A 16,872-nucleotide genomic window follows, 5' to 3' on the forward strand; every position below is an offset into this window, starting at 1 on the left:
CGTCGCCCGAGGCTGGAATCGGACCTGGGATCCGGGTGCTATGAGGCAGCCGTGTGAACCAATGAGCCACCGTGCCACACATTTGCTCACTGAATTGGTGCCCGCAGCCCTCCACAGCAACTAACCCCAAAGAATCACCACTCTCTGATTGAAGATATTCCTCCACGTCTCATTTCCAAATTGTTATCGCTTCACTTTGTCTCTGTGCCCTCGGGTTCTACTGTGTCATAGTGATTGAAACATCTTTGCCACATTAGCTCTGCACAGGCCTCTCAGCACTCTGGAAATTTCAAATAAATCGAGTCATTGACTCAGACATCATTGAAACAGACCGCTGTTCCACACAATCTATGCTACCATTTACCGAAACTAACGTAGTACCAACTACGTGTACTGGGCCCATATCTCTCTTAACATGTCCTATTCATGCACTTATCTAAGTGTCTTTTAAATGTTGTAACTTTATCCACATTCCTGCTTCCTCTAGAACTTTGCACAGGAAACATACCGTGTAAAGTAAAACAAAGTGAACCTCGTGTCCTTTTTTCACTTTTGTCCTCACACCTTAAAAATACGCCCACTTGTCCTGAAATACCCCAAAGAAGGAAAGCACCGTTACAGTTGAGCTAATCTGTACCCCTCATGATTTTAAAAATCATTTATACGGTAAACATCAACCTCTTATGCTCCTTTGAAAGAAGTCCCAGCCTATCCAGCTTCCCCTTACAGCTCAATCCCTTCATTCCGAGCAACATACTGGTCAATCTTTTGTTAACTCTGTCCAGCTTAATATTCTTCTTTATCTGACTTGGAAACCAGAACATAGACACAATACTACAGAAGATGCTTCGCCAACATCCTGTACAACCTCAGGATAACATCCCAACTTCAACACTAAAAACTGAGCAACGCATGAAAGCGTTCTAACATCATTTTAACGACGCTGACGATATGTGACACGACTTCCAAAGTGCATTCCGTGACCTTTTCACGTGTCGATTGTGCAGGACTATTCAAAGCAGTACTTGTAATTGTACAAGTGCTACACTCCATTATAACTCAAACTGCTGTACGTTACTTTTGTCCAAGATAATATCTCTTTACCATTCATTTAATCATTTTCCCGAATGATCAATTTCTCTTTTAATCTTCTATAACCTCAGATAACCTTCTTCTCTGTCGACTGTACCACCATGGAGAGTTGTAGCGTCCCTCAGCACAGAAACTGGTACATACTGATCATAATGCCGGTCCACATTAACCGCATTTCTCTGCACTTGGATCATATCATTCTAAGCCTTTGCTATCCATGTATTTGTCCAAAACCGTTTTTAAATGTTCTTCGTGTACACACAAAGACTTATGCTGTCATCTTATGATATGCATGTCGCTCAGGTTAGTGTCAACCACAAACTGATGATCCCTGCCTTCCATATTGTATCTAAAACATTTACATAAGTCACAAACATTGGAGCCATCACTGATCCCTGTGGGACACTGCTGGTCACAAGCCTCCAGTCTGATAAACAACACACCAAAACCTCACCCTTTCTCTTGTTGTTAATTGAATATTGTATCCAATTTGTAAACTCACCTGTGAACCACATCTGATCTAACTTTACTCGTTCGTCTTCCATGTTGAATCTAGACAAACGCTTTCCGAAAGCCTAAGTAAACAAATATATTTGTTCTTGCCTCATCAATCCTGTTGCCTACTTGATCAAAACCTCACGAATTCGTGAGACCCAGTTTCCACCTCACTAGACCATGCTGATGATTCCCTATATTTCCTAAACTCTGAAAATCTATCTTCCCAAACCACCTCAAAAAACTTGCGAACCATCAATTTCAAACTCACAAGCCTGGAGATTCCATTCTTTTCCCTGTATCCATTCTTCAACAAGGTTCGTCAATGTCCAGTCATTTTAAATCACACCCATATGTAGAGATGACACAATTATTTCAGCAAGGAGTCTTGCTATCTCCGCGCTTACCTCCCATAATGCTTTGGAATTCAGGACAAACACAGTGTAAACCTCGATGCTAATTGAAACCAACAACACAGAAAAATATTTACCCCGTGCTGTAACCTGTCAAAATTCGATAGTCAAAACGTTTCGCAAAGGTCACGATTTAAAGGGAAAATGTCAATTTTTCTCTTTATGTCTAACAGAGTATGAAAACTAACAACTATTTACAACTAGTTTCTCTTAAACCCATCTTTTACCTTCCACTCCGCAATAATATTCCGATTCTAAAAGATTCCCAATAATGATTTAAAAATGGTTCAAAACCACTCAGCTTTTTCAAGTCTCTTAGATTAGATCACTTAGATCACTTACAGTGTGGAAACAGGCCCTTCGGCCCAACAAGTCCACACCGTCCCGCCGAAGCGAAACCCACCCATACCCCTACATTTACCCCCTACCTAACACTATGGGCAATTTAGCATGGCCAATTCACCTGAATTGCACATTTTTGGACGGTGGGAGGAAACCGGAGCACCCGGAGGAAACCCACGCAGACACGGGGAGAACATGCAAACTCCACACAGTCAGTCGCCTGAGGCGGGAATTGAACCCTGGTCTCTGGCGCTGTGAGGCAGCAGTGCTAACCACTGTGCCACCGTGCCGCCCAATCTCATTTTGTGGATTTTTCTGGGAAGATTCTCTCCAGGTTTTCCTCGATGTTCTGCCATGCAAACACATTTCCAGGAAGGTACATTTGTAGGATCTCTTGAGCTGGACGTCTCTGACGCAGTTTTAGCTGTTAAAAATGTCCTGATTTATACCCCAAAACATCGGATTATTTCATTGGCTTTAATATTATAAAAACGTGAAGTTCACACCTGATTTTGATTTCGGATCTTGATTCATAATTTAAGCTGATGGCAATCCAGCTCTGCTGGGTGTTTCGAACAAATGTCACATTGTTCCCTTGCTCAGAACAGGTTGTTCTGTGTCCTTGCAAGCTTTTCAACTCTTTTTTTCACACCACGTTCATAACAATACACTAGTCCAGGGTCTGGAGCTTTATACGCCTTTTACATTTTCTGAGATGTCCAGCAATTATTTTCCTGTGATATGAAATGTTTACCAGTATGTATTTCCATGATATCTGTAGCCTCCTTAGGTCTAACATATCCTTGGCGAACAGACTTCCCAAAGTGAGCTGTTCCACCTTGCTTGAATCCCTCTAAACACTTTCTCTTCGTCTAAACGTCCAAATAACTTATAAAATACTGTAACAGTACCTCTACGTACCAGTTGCTCTAGCAGTTGATTCCATGTGCAAGCCATCCTCTGTGTGAAAAGGATGTCTTGTCATTTGGTGTAAATCTTACGAGGTCTGGACTCCCGGATCCAAGGGAAAACGAACGAATGTTCGTCTTATCGAGAGCACACTTGATTTTATGAATCTCTGTAACGTCATCTTCGACCTCCGATGCTGCAGTACGACCAGGCAAAGCCTACACAGTCTCTGTTCGTTATATTAAAAATCCAGTCCTGAGAACATGTAGACTCTTTGATGCATGAGGCCAGACAGAGTCGAATGCAATCCAGCCACTAGAAACATCACCGAATCTCAAATTCTTGACGCTTGGTCAAATAGTTTCGGAAATGGTATCGTCCTCTTCACATTTGCAGAGTGAACATTTGGTCTCGTTGTCTCCACAATAAAAAATGACATGAAAAATTCGTTTAATGCCTCTTCCATCTGCTGAGCTCAAAAGCAATGTCAACCTCCTTGATCTTTCAGGTAATATTTCTCGTGTTGTTCTCTTGCCAGATATGTACTCGTAGACCCTCTTTGGATAATCTTCAGCCCTGGCAGATTAAATTATTTTATATCCCCTCTTTTCTTCCTGGTCTGCACTTTATTGAAGTCACTACAAGAAATCCACTTGAACCCTGTTGTCTGTCTGATATAGGATACTCTTTCGTTTTGATTTACTCCCCAACACATTTTTTCAACCATGGTCACGTCTTGTGAGTTTCCAGCCTGACAAATTCTGCTCAGGTTGACAGCATATCTGTCATTGGAAACATATTAGTCTGTTTTTAAAGTTGGAATAACAGAGCATCAGAAATGCATTACGAAATAAAATGGATTCCGCACGGCCGTATGAAGACGAAATCAGACCTAACACGTTTACAAGTATTTTCAGATCGTAACAAGCACAATACATAAAGGGGAATGCAGTAAATGCAATATATCTGAATTTCTAAAATTATTCAGAACGGTGTTTTTTACGATAGCACTTCACAAGTATAGAAGCATGAACCCACACAGTTGGGGGTATGTATTAGTCGAGGATTGGGGAATGAATTGAGAGGTGAGGTAATGAGAGCATTTTCATGACGGTAAATTGTAAATTGCAGATTCCCGGAGACAACAATATTGGTGCCACAGCTGTTGATAACATGTACTAATCACCTGTAAAACGTAAGTTAATGTACTGTTGCTCAGTTTGGAAATGACACAAAATGGATGCAAGTAATGAGGGTGGCACAGCAACATTTTGGACGGACAGAATCAGGATAAACAAGTGCACAAAAACGTAGCAGCATATAACATTAAAAAAAAAGAGGTTTATGCGTTTTGGCAGATATAAATATTAAGTGGGGAAATACACAGCACAAAGCATCAGCATACAGAGCACCTCGCTTCCTTGTACATGAAATATGAAAAGCTCGCATCCAGTTTCAGCAGGTAATCGGGAACTCAAATAATTTTGTTTCACTTTATTTAAACGGAATGGGGACATTTTTTTTCCAAACTACACATGGCATTAGTCAGATCAGAGCTGGATTAATGTGAACAAATTTAGTCCTCCTATTTTAGGAATAGCTGTTCAGGGAAATTTAACACAAATCATCCTGGATATGGGAGAATATTCTCGGGAAATGAAACTGAGAATATTGCCCCTGTACTCATTGGAGAGTAGAATAATGTAACAAGACTTTGCTGGGATACATTAGATTATGAGGGACATGATAGGATAATTTAGGAGAGAATGATTCGCCTTGTCTGAGAATCGAAGACCAGATAACATAATCTCAGAGTAAGTAGTGACCTATTTAAGAAAGATGTGGAAGAATTTCTTTCTCTTCGATCCGACTGAATATGTGAAAGTATTTTACTGCAGGCCGCTCTAGAAATTGGCAGCTCAGTGTATTTAAAATTACACTGAGATTAGGGACGGTGGTAAAAAAGGTGGGGGTGTGGGGTTGCTAATTGGAAATGGTATAATGGCTGCAGAAAGGCAGTTCGAGGGGGATCTGCCTTTGGAGGTAGTATGGGATGAAATCAGAAATAGGAAAGGTGCAGTCACCTTGTTGAGTGTTTACTATAGATCCCCCAATAGCAGCAGAGATGTGGAGAAACAGATTGGGAAACAGATTTTGGAAAGGTGCAGAAGCCACAGGGTAGTAGTCATGGGCGATTTCAACTTCCCAAATATTGATTGGAAGCTCTTTATATCAAGTAGATTGGACGGGGCGGTGTTTCTGCAGTGCGTCCAGGAAGCTTTTCTAACTCAGTATGTAGATTGTCCGACCAGAGGGGAGGCCATACTGGATTTGGTACTCGGTAAAGAACCAGGACAAGTGATGGGCATGTTAGTGGGTGAGCATTTTGGTGGTGGGTGACCACAATTCTGTGACTTTCAAATTGGTTATGGAGAGAGAGAGGGGCATGCAACAGGGTAGGTTTTACAATTGGGGGAAGGGTAAATACGATGCTGCAAGACAGGATCTGGGGAGCATAAGTTGGGAGCATAGGATGATGCCAGGGAAGGATGTCGTTGAAAGTTGGAACTTTTTCAAGGAACAGATACGACGTGTCCTTGATATGTATGTACCTGTCAGGCAGGAAAGAAATGGTCGTGTGAGGGAACCTTGGTTGACGAGGGAGGTTGAATATCTAGTAAAGAGGAAAAGGAGGCTTACATAAGGCTGAGCAAACAAGGGTCAGACAGAGCGTTGGAGGGATACAGGATCACCAGGAAGGAGCTGAATAAAGGGATTAGGAGAGCTAAGAGACGGCATGTAAAATCTTTGGCGGGTAGGATCAAGGATAACCCCAAGGCCTTTTAAGTGTATGTTAGAAACATGAGAATGACGAGAACGAGGGGAGGTCCGATCAAGGACAGTAGTGGGAGACTGTGTATTGAGTCGGAAGAGAAAGGAGAGGTCTTGAATCAGTACTTTTCTTCAGTATTTACAAATGAGAGGGAACATATTGTTGAAGAGGAGAGTGTGAAACGGACTGGTAAGCTCGAAGAGATACTTGTTAGGAAGGAAGATGTGTTGGGCATTTTGAAAAACTTGAGGACAGACAAGTCCCGCTGGCCTGACGGGATATATTCTAGGATTATGTGGGAAGCAAGAGAAGAAATTGCAGAGCCGTTGGCAATTAACTGTTAGTCTTCACTCTCAATGGGGGTGATTCCAGGGGACTGGAGAGTGGCGAATGTTGTGTCACTGTTCAAAAAAGGGAATAGGGAAAACCCGGGAATTACAGGCCAATTAGTCTTACTTCGATGGTAAGCAAAGTCATGGAAAGGGTACTGAGGGATAGGAATTATGACTATCTGGAAAGACACTGCTTGAATAGGGACAGCCAGCACGGATTTGTGAGGGGTAGATCTTGCCTTGCAAGTCTTATTGAATTCTTTGAGGAGGTGACTAAGCATGTGGATGAGTGTAGAGCAGTGGATGTAGTGCACATGGATTTTAGTAAGGCATTTGATAAGGTTCCCCATTGTAGGCTTATGCGGAAACTCAGGAGGCATGGGATAGTGGGAAATTTGGCCAGTTGGATAGAGAACTGGCTAACCGCTCAAAGTCAGAGAGTGGTGGTAGATGGTAAATATTCCACCTGGATCCCAGTTACAAGTGGAGTTCCGCAGGGATTAGTTCTGGGTCCTCTGCTGTTTGTAATTTTATTAATGACTTGGAAGAAAGTTTCGAAGGGTGGGTCAGTAAATCTGCAGATGATACGAAGATTGATGGAGTTGTGGATAGTGAGGAAGGCTGTTGTCGGCTGCAAAGGGACTTAGATATGATGCAGAGCTGGGCTGAGGAGTGGCAGATGGAGTTCAAACCAGTCAAGTGTGAGGTTGTCCATTTTGAAAGGACAAATAAGAATGCAGAATACAGGGTTAACGGTAGGGGTTACTTGATAGAGGTTTATAAGATGATCAGGGGAATAGATAGAGTAGACAGTCAGAGACTTTTCCCCCGGGTACAACAGAGTGTTACAAGGGGACATAAATTTAAGGTGAAGGGTGGAAAGCATGGGGGAGGGGGGGATGTCAGGGGTAGGTTTTTTACCCAGAGAGTGGTGAGGGCATGGAATGCGCTGCCCGTGGGAGTGGCAGAGTCAGAATCTTGGTGACCTTTAAGCGGCAATTGGATAGGTACATGGATAGGTGCTTAAGCTAGGACAAATATTTGGCACAACATTGTGGGCCGAAGGGCCTGTTCAGTGCTGTATGTTCTATGTTCTATGTTCTATGTTCTATGTTCTAAGACTGTGAGAAACAGGTTTTAATCAGCAAGGTATTCAAAGGCTAGGTGCTATTGCAGGAACGTGAATCTGAGGATTATCAGATCAGCTGTAATCTCAGTGAATGATGAGAGCAGACTGCACAGGTTGAGTTGACGACTTCTGCTCTTGCATCTTATTATCTTTCCTTTCTGGACTTTCAATTACTTCTGTTCTTCCTTTATCAATGAATTTACCGGGCATTAGAAGAAGATTTACAGTGCGAAGGCTTAAAACCAAATATCACTTCAGTATTCGATGGTGTTGTCCAGTTGATTGTTGCCTGAATATGATTCGCTTTTGAACATGAAAGGGAAAAGCATCATTCACAGTGTGGAGAAACTGTACACGTGTTGTACGTGTGGGCAGGGCTGCACCAGATTATCTGCCTTGTCAGAACATAAATACAGTCAGACGAGGGAGAGGTCATTCGTCTGTTTCGAGTGTGGGACAGAATTCACTTGATCCACTACGCTGTTGTAACAACAGCAAGTCCGCATAGCGGAAATGTCTTTTAAATGCCCTGAACGTGGGAAGTAGCTTAAAATCTCTGAGAATCTGTTGACCCATCAATATGTTGACACTGATGAGAAACGTCATTTGCTCCCAAAATGGGCCTGGATTAAAGTGGTTAATTGGACTATCTGTGCACGCGCCATCTCACTGTGGGGAGAGGCTGTTCACCTGCACTAGTGTGGGAGGAGATTTGATGTGAAATCCAACCTACTGAAATAACAGCAAGTTCACAACTGAAGAAAGTGCCTATTTTTTACTGTGCTTCATCGTGTGTCAAAGTCTCAACTAAACGTTTTGGTTTGAATTCCAGCTTACTGTGGAGCTGTTCCAAAGAGTTTAACTGTTTCTTAATTAATCGAATGATACCCATTGTGACTTCCTTCCGATGAAGTTAATAAATTCCTGCAGAAACGAAATGTGTTCCAAGTTCTTCCTGATCTACACCAGCTAATATATGCAAAACAAATTCTTCAAACTTCATAGAAGTGCCTGATTTTCTCCACATTATCCGGACAGGAATGCGTGTGTGACTGAGAAGTCTCAAATGATGATAAATAACATGCAGTCAGGTGTGGCATGTTGGCGCAATGATCACTACCGCTTTCCCACAGGCCAGGGCCTTTGCTTCAATTGCAGCTTTGGGTGATAGTGTGTGTGACGTTTGCACAATCTCTCCATATCCGTTAGGGGATCATTCCCCGGCGCAAAGACGTGCAGGTTACGTGGATTTATCATTGGTAAATTCTTCAGGGAAGACTGCGTACGATAGTTAGCCTTGGGAAATGCAGTGTTACAGGAAGAGGGTGAGGGATTATTCCAGGTAGAATAGCATTTAGAACGTAGGTGTGGAATTGTTCGGTAGATTGGCCTGTTTCCATCCTTCAGGGATCACATGATTCTGTGAGACAAATATCTCACTCTGATTTTATGATTGAATAACAATAATTGAAACATGTCAGAGTGGTTGGGATTTAGACAATGACCTGTGAAATCCGCACAGTGATGTGGTGGGCTTGGGGTGATTGACATTCAAAATTTGTAAGCATTTGTGCTGAACGATTACACCCAGTGGAGAGTGTTATATTGTTGAAAGCACACATGTTCACTTTCAAATTGTGTATTTTCTGAATATTGAAGGATCAAGCAGTGCACGCATTGCTCCCTGACTGAAAGGGCTGGGGACAGGCTGTTCCAAAACAGATAGATGTAACTTTTGTTGGTGAGAACCTGAATTTTGCTAGCTGTTTCAACAGCAACTCAAATTTAACCAATTACATTAAGTTACATCCAGGATCCCAGAAGCTAATGAAATTTCAATTTTCGTTTTGCTTTAGCATCTGGAATCTAATCAAATCATACAAATTGAATGCATCATTGGTGTGTATGTAAAACCAGCATTTGAAAACTAGACTGAGAGCTATTACTGGAGAGCTAACACTTTCCTCTCTAAGAAATTAGAACTCACTCTGTATCAAAAAGTACCTTTTTTCAGCAAAACATACATTTTAAAAATGAAACAAGTTGAAACAATTAAGATGAACAGATATAAGTGGAAGACATGGGAGCACATGCAAACTGGGTGGACTTGAGATTACGTTGATATGATGTTAAACAACTGTGTTATTGAAACAGCATGTTAATACGATTCTGTTCAGTTAAAGGAAATAATGTTTAGTTTGTTCATTGTATTGTTTAGTCGTCGCAATAGAGTCAAATAAAATGTTGTTTTTCTTTATGTAATGGAAATTAGAAATTCTTTGTCACTCACTAATGTTTAAATAGATTCGGAGGTGAGGAGATGTTTTCCGAGTGTTTGCTTTTAATTAACAAGGTGTCCGACGTCCTCGTTGCAACATGGGTTTTCTTTGATTCCTATTGACTGCAGTTTTGCAAAAGCTCTTCAATGTCTTAGTGAGCCTTAATGTCACGGGCAGACAGTCTCACCTTGCCTTTTGATTGCAGTATTTTATCCATGTTGTTTCAATACTGCAATGAGGACAAATGCTAAGTGCCTCTGATGGAACACACAGCATCAGAGAGCTGCTTATTGTTGACTGAGTACAGCCACAAAGCACAGTTATTAGTCGCTTCCATCATGTTTCTGATGGTTAAGCGTTGATTGACTGGAGTCAGGGTTGGATTTGTCCTGCTTTTGTGGACTCTACACAACTGGACATTTTTTTAAAAACCTGTATTCAGCATGAATGTCGTGGTTACACTTCGCTGCTCTGAACGCGGGAGTAGGGCATTGAGTATGATGATCATCAATCATTGTATCAAAAGGGAAACACAGGCTGGAAGGCCCAAATAGCCGCCCGCTATTCCGATATATCAATGCTGTGGATCTTCGGGGGACGGAGAATTTATATAGAATCTTCCAGAGTCCACATCATTTCATACTTCTGCCTGGAAATAATTGATAATGTTTCAGACTTACCTTGTATACGCATTGTGTTGACGCCACCGTCTGCCCCATGCTAGAGACAGTCTTTGAGATGAGTAGTTCAGTTCCAGTCTGGCTTGTTATGAATGAGGACTGTGTGAACTTTCTCCAAAGCCTGTCTGCCTGAACACCTGTGACCACACACATGTGCACTCAATTCTCTCAACTGGGAGGAAGATCAGATACGAATCCAATCCATCTCATTTGAGTTTTCTTTGATCTGGATGGATTGCATTTGATTCATGAAACGTTTGACCATTCTAATTCTGCGATTGAGTCACTTATTGGTGTCAGGACGTGATTATAAGTGTTCAAATTTAAAGTGCCCCCGGTCAGTCAACATTAAGCCACATCTACAAACGTGCCTCTCATTCACTCCTTTTTGCACTTTGAACCAGCAACTGAGGCATTAGTGAGCAGAACAGTATTCCAGCTCACTTCGAATAGGATGACACTGCCAATGGAATGAAAAGCCAGATTTCAGCTCAAAACACAATTTTTCAATGGAACATTATGCAATGAGGGTGTCGAACTTCCGACCTGAGACTAAAACTCTCTTATTCTCCTGACACTGGCAAGAGGACAACACAGACAAGGTACAATTACATCTCTTGTCAAGGCCAGGTTACCTTTTAAAAACCATACACTGAATTTAATTCAGAGGCATCAGAGGCCACGGCATAAATGCTTAATCATCAAAAGGTCAGTGGAATCTTTGAGATATATGATAAGGAGACAGTAAAGATTGAGTATCTTTCAGCCCTTCGATGCCGCTCCAACATTTGAAGAAATCATGGCTGATCGGAGGCCAACATCCATTCCCTGCCTTTGGCCCATATCCCTCAAAACTTCAGCTGGAGAATATAAAATCTCAGCTTTAATGTGAACAAATCGTGCTGAATCCGCTGCCACTTGTATAAGGGAGTTCCAAACATCTGACGAATTCTGTGGGTGAAAGTGCTTCTGAATATGCACCGTGAATGGCCTGACCCTAAATTTAGATTATGGACCGTATCAACTCAGAAATATCTTTGTGAACAGCTGAAGATGCTGTCTAAATGCAAAAGATAGTCTGAGGTTTTAACAAAGTGGAGGATTCCAAAAACTTGGTGTCAGCGATTTCCAGCTTCAGACTGCATTTCGTGTAATAGCAGTTGTCCTTGATTAGGGTTCCACTTCCAAAGTATAGGCTGGGACCTTCATTGTCGAAAGGTGGGGCAGTCTTATCCCAGCAATTGCATAGCCATCTATGTCACCAGGAATCAGCCCTGTGTGCGGATACATGCAAAATAATTCTGCAGTTTGTCTGCCGTTGTCTTCTTATTAATTAGAGTGTCATTTGTGTCTCTCTTTAGAAACACGGACAGACCAAACCGAATGCAATCTATCCCTATGTAACGACACCGTGGTAAACCTTTCTGCGAACTAAACCAAACACACAGAAAATCTCACCTCGTCTCATAATGTGTTCATGTATCTGTGACAAAGAGTGACCCAAATTCCACAATTTAGCAATAGTATATCAATTTTATTCTGTAACTCTAAAACTGAACATTAACATCAAATATTGAAAACTCTAAGTCTCCTTCGATTGGGTTTAAATAAATCGGGGCATAATTTAAACTGACTGGTTAAATTGGAACTGATGTGAAATAGTCGTTCTGGATTGTTATTAGACAGAGGGATAACTGGTGGTGATCGACACTGAGGGATATCACACCACAGACGTTTTGTGAAGGAGAGTCGTAACTGGAAACCTGACGGATTTAAACCCACACTAAGGAAAACTGGCAAACGGTTCTGAGAATGTGTTTCGTTTTCAGAAACATCTTTAAGGAGGATACCTTAAAGTGATTTTTCGAATAATCAAAAACATTTCCTGTTAACGATTAAATGAGCTGTTTTTGCTCTATTGAAATATTGAAGACATGGAATAACTATTTAGATGAGCATTTAAAACGCGATAGAACACACAAGGTCAATTATTGGAAACTGGGTTCAGAAGTGCGATGTTAGATGACTGTCATTGATATAATGGATCGAGGGGACAGTCCGATTGCTGCTAAAACTTAGTGATTCCCCATCATTTTGCAACTGAACACAAAGCCAAACGTGTTAAGAAGTAAAGGTGCAAGCATTGCATGCACCTTCGCTTCTGCTATGATTCTTGGGAATCAGCACACACTGCTATTTCTTGGGTTTGATACCAAGACAGGAATCCGGATTTAGCATTCTTCTAAACACTGTGAACATGAACATGAATTCCTGACATTAAGAACAGCAAAGGGAGCAGCACTTCAAGACTCAGTGAGCGTTTTACTTCGGTGAGTAAACTAAATGGGAGGAAGCGGTGTTATCGATTGTCTTGGCCTTCTCAGACTCAGTACTGCAAGAAAAAAATACTCCTTATGTAAACATACACGTTCGTTGAAGGTTTACCTTCTTGCATGCAGAAAGTTTGGTTCTTCGACAGCCGAGGAACAGAGTGCCTCATATCAGAATGCTATTCACACATTTAAGACAGGCATGAGAAAGAATTTCAGAGCAAATTACTGCAGATGCTGAAATCGGTACCGAAAACAATTTTTAAAAATCTGGAAATCTCAGCGGATCAAGAAGCCACGCAGAGATAGGAAGTCAATGTTTCCAGTTTCAGAGCTGATGGGAAGGGAGGAGGTGGCAGTATTTATGCAAAAGTTGGGAGAGAGGGTGGCCTGCTGTGTGAGAAAGGATATTACCCTTTCGGGTTAAGCAATTGGCAACTGAGAATAACAGAACAATGGTATGATTGTGAGCCCACTCCAACTCCTTCCCTTTCTTTTAGGTTTAGCTGTTACAGTCTCTCTCACCATGACTTCGCCCTTCCCCTACTCAAATAGGACTGTCTGTTCTTTCTAATCTGGCAAGTATACACACTATTGATCTGTCATTCTCGCGTGCCAGCCGAATTATGTACATCATGTGCTGTCGGATCTGGCTCATTAAGTATATCTGAGGCTAAAAGAGACACGGCTTTAATCAAAAAAGTTATGAAGAGTTTTGAAGAAGGCCAGTTGTGCAGTTCAGAATTATCCAATCAGACATGAGCTCATTGAATGGCGGAACAGACTCTGGTTGAACGGTCTCTTTCTGCTTCTAAAATTAATTCTGTTTGTATGAATCTGCAAAGATGATCTGGGTAAAGTTTGCCAAGTTAAAAATGTGTGGATCCACTCGGGGCACTGAACCGACGTGAGAAGGCAACACACAAAGAAGAGTCAATTGGGTGATTGATCCGGAGTGGTCGGTATACCAGAGTAAACAGGATAACTGGCCTTCAGGGTTCACATTGATCCAGGCTCCAGTTAGCACACGGTCACTTCTCACAAACCACCATTGGCCTTCCACATTCCTGTTCTCTCCTCTGTTCTTATTTTGAGCCAAATACACAACAGGCAAAACCTGCTGATTTGCGTCTGTAACATGGAGTGAAGTGATTCTGAATGTTTCACAGCATCATGCTACTTCTAAAGATCAGTAAGTATTTACCATTGATTACTATAAATGGTAACAATTAACAGACCATGACATTGAATGTCATGAAACCTGATGACCTACTAAGATGGAAGATATCTATTTATATCACCCGGGACACAGTGTGATTTAGCATTACATCCTCCCATCTTTTCGGATATGATCCCTTCTTCAGTTTGTGTTTTGTTACACTGACTTGCTTTATGTTATACAGGCTGACAATTCATATATGAGCTGGCAGTTTCTCATGCACGAGACCTTCTCTCTCACATGGTAATATACTGGCTCTGTAGCTCAGTGGTTAGAACACTGGTCTTCTAAGTATAAATGCGCTTGAAATAATACATTCCTGTCTGTCTTTCTATAGAATTTGAGGAAGACCATTGGGAATAACATTAAGCAGTCGGCTTTAGCAATGTTCCAATGAATCAGAAAGAGCCAGGTCAGTCAGCATAAACTGCAGAGTGACAGGGAATTAATAGGGGAGATAAACGGACAGGGGAGTGACCAGTTGCTTCCTTTTGCCACGGTAAACAGACTCTCCTTTAGAAATCTGACATGGGACAATATAAGCCAAATGGGTGTTGTCCTAATTTCAGGTGGTTGGTCTCTCATCGTGCATTGGTTACACTCCGTGGAATGAGTTTTCATGTTTTGCTCTGTGGGTGAAAATGCGCTTCAACTCCTCAAGGGAGCGTTAACACAACTTACCCATGACAAACATCACCCTATTATTTGTGTCGTTTAGATTAAAGTATTTGGGGGGGAAATGTAACTAAGATGAAGAATTGGAAAGTCAGAGCATAAAAGGCTGACGTTGTCATTATGAAACGATGCGACGATGACTGTAGTCATCTGTACTGACGCATTGGTTGTGACTGAGCGGTTACAGCGCCATGGTCCGAGTTCCATTCTCCGTCAAAATCCTGGGTGATTTTTGATCCTGACTTGCAGTAAATATCCAGAAATCATTTATCAACAAGCAGGTGTTTGAATCTGGAACGCACTGACAGGTTCCGTAGAGGCAGAAACCTACATAACCCTGGAAAGTACTCAGATGTGAACTTGTGATGTAAAGGCATAAAAGGACAAGTGATGGAAAATGGGATGACGATCGTGAAACGGTTGTTTTTGACAAGACCACGTGGAGGAGCTTGAGGGCTGTCGACCCACCAGTACGTCCCTGCTCGACAGGTAACTTTGATAGCCTATTGGCTCGGATTTGGCGCTTTCACGACCGCTACGCAGCTTCAATTCCTCGCCAGTGAATCATCTTCCACTGCTGTGGTGAACCTGGGATTGATGCTGATTTTTCAGGGACATTTATGGAAAAGCTTCTTGCTCTTGCCTATCAGGAATGAAATCCTCATCTCAGTTTCCGAGTAACTCTGCATAAGTTTGTGAAAGCCCACATGCCTTGCAGTCGAATCTCCAAACGCCTGATTCGGAGTTAGGTGTGTTATCCAGTTGCTTTGTGCATGCAGACAGGGGTGGCGAGGGTGGAGAAGGCGAAGGGAGAGAAGGCGATGGAGATAGAAGGCGAGCGTGGAGAAGGCGAGGGAAGGCGAGGGTGGAGAAGGCGAGGGTGGAGAAGGCGAGGGGAGAGAAGGCGAAGGTGGAGAAGGCGAGTTGGAGAAGGCGAGGGGGTGAGAAGGCAGTGGTGGCGAAGGCGAGGGTGAACAGGCGGGGAGAAGGCGGGGAGTGTAGGCGATGGTGGAGAAGGTTTGGAGGGAATGCGAGAGAGAGAAGGCGGGGGTGAAGGCAGTGGGAGAAGGTGGCAGAGAAGGCGGGGTTTGAAGGTGGGGAGTGAAGGTGAGGCGAGAGAAGGAGGTGGTTAAGGCGAGGGTGGAGACCGCCGGGGACAGAAGGCGGGGGGTAAAGCAGGGGTGAAGCCGAGGGTGGAGAAGGCTGGGGGAGAAAAGGGAGGAAGTGAAGGCGGGGAGAGAAGGCGAGGGGAGAGACGTTTAGGGAAGAAAGCGAGGGGTGGGAAGGCGAGGGTTGTGTGAAGGCGAGGGGATGAAGGCGAGGCGGGTGAATGAGAGGGTATTTGAAGGTGAGGGAGTGAAGGCGAGAGGTGTGAAGGCGAGAGGAAAAGGCAAGGGAGCATGAAAGCGATGGGGTTGAAGACAAGGGGGATTAAGGCGAGGGTGGCTGAAGGCAAGGTGGTGAAGGCGAGGAGGTGATTCCGAGGGGTGTGACGGCGTGGGGGGTTGATGGCGAGAGGGTGTAGGCGAGGGGCGGTGAAGGTGAGCGGGGTGAATGTGAGGAGGTGAAGGCGAGAGCGTGAGGGTCGGGGGTGTGAAGGCAAGGGGGGTTAAAGAGGGCATGAAGGCGAGGGGAGTGATGGCGAGGGGAGCGAAGGCCGGGGTGAGAATGCGAAGTAGAAGATGGGGGGAGAAGGCGAGGGATGAGAAAGCAGGGTGAAAATGCGAGTGTAGAGAAGGCGGTGTTGATAATGCGGGGCTGAAGGTAGGGGATCAAGGCGAGGGTGGAGAAGGCGGGGAGAGAAGACGGGAGTAAAGGCGGGGAGAGAAGACGAGGTGGGAGAAGGTTGGGGGGAGATGGCCAGGGTGGAGAAGGCCAGGGTGGAGAAGGCGAGGTGGAAGAATGTGGCGGGAGAATGCGGGGAGAGAAGATGAGGGTGGTGAAGCCGAGGGTGGAGATGGCGGGAGAGAAGGCAAGAGGGAGTAGGCCGGGGAGAAGGCGAGGGTGGAGAAGGCGAGGGTGGAGAAGGCGAGGGGAGAGAAGGCGGGGGAGAAGGCGAGGGAGAGAAGGCAGGCAGAGAACGCGGGGCGTGAAGGCGGAGGTGAGAATGTGGAGGAGAAGGCGGTGGGGTTGAACACAGGGAG

This window comes from Chiloscyllium plagiosum, unplaced genomic scaffold, assembly GCF_037043375.1.
Source record: "Chiloscyllium plagiosum isolate Xiang-an unplaced genomic scaffold, Cpla_swu_hap1 HiC_scaffold_42, whole genome shotgun sequence".
Taxonomy (NCBI): Eukaryota; Metazoa; Chordata; class Chondrichthyes; order Orectolobiformes; family Hemiscylliidae; genus Chiloscyllium; species Chiloscyllium plagiosum.